A 2,913-nucleotide genomic window follows, 5' to 3' on the forward strand; every position below is an offset into this window, starting at 1 on the left:
AAACAAGAGTAGGCTTTTTTACACCCATTTAATTCTCAAAGAAGTCTGTGAGACAGATATAGTATCCCTGTTTTACAAATGAGGAAACCGAGGCCCAGAGAAGATATGTTACTCATAGAATGTTATACAGCTGCTTAGTGGAGTGGCCGAAATCTCTACTCAAGGCTATCTGATTCCAAAGTTTTTCCAAAGCTACGTTCTCTTCATTACCCAGTGATTTCAATTTTGGCTGCAAGAAAAATCATCTGGAGAGTTAACACACACACGCGCGCGCTCACACACACACACACACACGCGCACCCCAAGACCTCGGACCCACTCCTAGAGATTCTTATTTTAAATGGCGGGGGGGGCTCAGTATTTTCCTTCAAAGTTTCTTGGATGATTCTAATGAAAACCCAAGCTCAGAACAAATTATACTAGAACGTACTGCCTCACAAACCATATCAATAAATTTCATGAAACCTAGCAGAGGCTGGACAGCACTTCAATCTCAACAACTAAAAATAGCTAATAGTGGCACCAATACACAGTATTAAAGGAAACTCAGGGTAATCTCACCTAGGATGCTTCACCCATGCAAAGTGCTTATGATAGGCCTGGGACCAAGATAGACAGCACAAATCAGATCCCGGAAGCCTGCTCTTGACTTTGCTTCTGAGACTCTGTATGATGGTTGTGTTCTCAGTACACACTGCAAATGCCCTGCCCCATGTGCCCTTGGCTGGGCCTGGGTTCACCTGCAGCTGCTGGGAAAGACAGCCTTGTACCTGCTGACAGCTCCGTACCTCCAGCAGCCACCCATCTCTCTCCACCTCTGACCCAAGGCTTCACTAGCACCTTCAGAGCTGGCTCAGCTGTGCAGGGCGTCTAGGAAGTGTCACGGATTTATCATCCCCAGGGAGCAGCCCTTAACCAATGAGGGACAGAAGCCTGTGGCTAAACACCTCTGCTTCCCATCCTCAGTGGGACGATTCAGAGGATGCTCAGTTCCCTTGAGCTTCATGTGCACACAGTTATAATTACTCACAACTCACCCTTTTTGCTGACTTCTCCCTCGCCTGCCTAAAGGTGCCCCACTCCCTCACTTTATGCTTCCTGGTGATCCTGGGATCACCCCCCTAGTTTACTCCCTGTACCTGAATCCTAGTCTCAGGATCTGCTTTGGGAGAATCAGACTAGAATAACCTCTAGGCGCTTCATTTTAGCCTCAGATATAAATAAGCATTAGGCCGACAATGATACTAACTTATATTTGAATATTACTTTATAGCTTACAAAGAGCTTTCACAAACACTCTCATTTTGATCACTAAAGGAGAATATTTCCTAACACCATCACAAGGGGGGTTGGAGATAGATACAATTCTCTTTCATTTCTTAAGAGAAAAGTACGCCATTATCATACTAAAGACAGGCATAGATTAATTTTTCCCTGTATGCATGCACTCTGCTGATTCTGAGTCTGCTAGTGGGTTCTTCATAAGAAAAATGGCCAATTCAAGCAAATATTAGAAATAATTCTATTGTTTTATACAGCGGATGCTCAAGCAATTAGTGCAACAATGTTAGTGTGTTTTTTTAACTTCTATTGTGAATAGTCATTCATGCTCCATCATGTAAAATTATATGTTAAAAATGTGTGTTGTGGAAACATTTTTCACTGAGATAAATACAATTTAACATGGGTCACAGACTAGGGATAATGGAGAAGTTCAACATTTTTTCTGTCTTCCTGTAAGTGAAATAAAAATGAGACAGAAAGGGGGAGATCATTGGGATTGCACCACAAAATGTAATACACCTTTGCCATTTCTTTGCAACATACAATAGATTCTGCTGGGTATTAGAGCTTACAGCAGTCTTAGCTATAGAAAACTTTAAATAAAATTGACTGGCTCAAGGAAAGGATATTATTATTTTGAGAATAAGAACGAGCAAAAATGCACAGCTCTCTCTCTGAGTCTAAATCCTTAATGAAATGGATAATCCTGCAGTAGAAGAATTCAATTTAAGCTATTATTGTCCCATCTGTGCTGAGTCAGGGCTGGCTACCTTGTACTTTTCTTCACAGAAAGTAGGTCTCCTTTTCAGTAGAACTGCAATCTTTTTCTCTACAATTTGGACCTTTTTACTGCTGGTTGGATTTCTATTATTAGTATTTTAAGGAATTTTAAAGCATTTCCTTAAAAACAAGATTAGAGGTTTTAAGTTTATATGAGAGGTACCACATAAACCATGTAGGTAAGGTTCTTTTAGTTTTATACTTACCTTTACTTTTAGGTTTATATTTACTTTTCAAGAAAATCTAGAAGATTGCTTAAAATGTCTAAGCTCTAACATCCACAACTGAAGCCTTGAACTTACAGAGTTTTTTTTTCTTAATCCATTGGACCAAAGAGAAGCTGGATTTGCTAGTGACTGCATATTTGACCTTCTCAGTATAGTCATAGTTCCCCCAATACATAACAATTCCTGTTTTAGCCACCAATCCCTACTGGAACATTCCGTGTCAAAATGGGGAGACCAGTGGGTTGGGCTCAGTCTGTAGTCTAACATTTTTATTTTTGATAATAATAGTAGGGACATGTTCACATATTAATTAAGACAGTAGTAGTGTTCCTGATCATGACGCTAATTATTACTGCATGCTTAGGATAGACTGCAAAATAGTAAAATGTAAAAAGTACATATATTCATCCGTTTTCCTGTGCTAAATTAATATGACATTTATCTTGGGGAAGTGGGAAGATGTAACGCTCTTTTGTTTTTGTTTTTTTTTTTTGGCTGTGCTGTGAAGCATGTGGGATCTTAGTCCCCCGACCAGGGATTGAACCCGCGCCCCCTGTCTTGGAAGTGCGGAGTCTTAACCACTGGACTACCAGGGAAGTGCCTGTAATGATCTTTTCAACAT

The sequence above is a fragment of the Delphinus delphis genome, chromosome X (genome assembly GCF_949987515.2).
Source record: "Delphinus delphis chromosome X, mDelDel1.2, whole genome shotgun sequence".
Taxonomy (NCBI): Eukaryota; Metazoa; Chordata; class Mammalia; order Artiodactyla; family Delphinidae; genus Delphinus; species Delphinus delphis.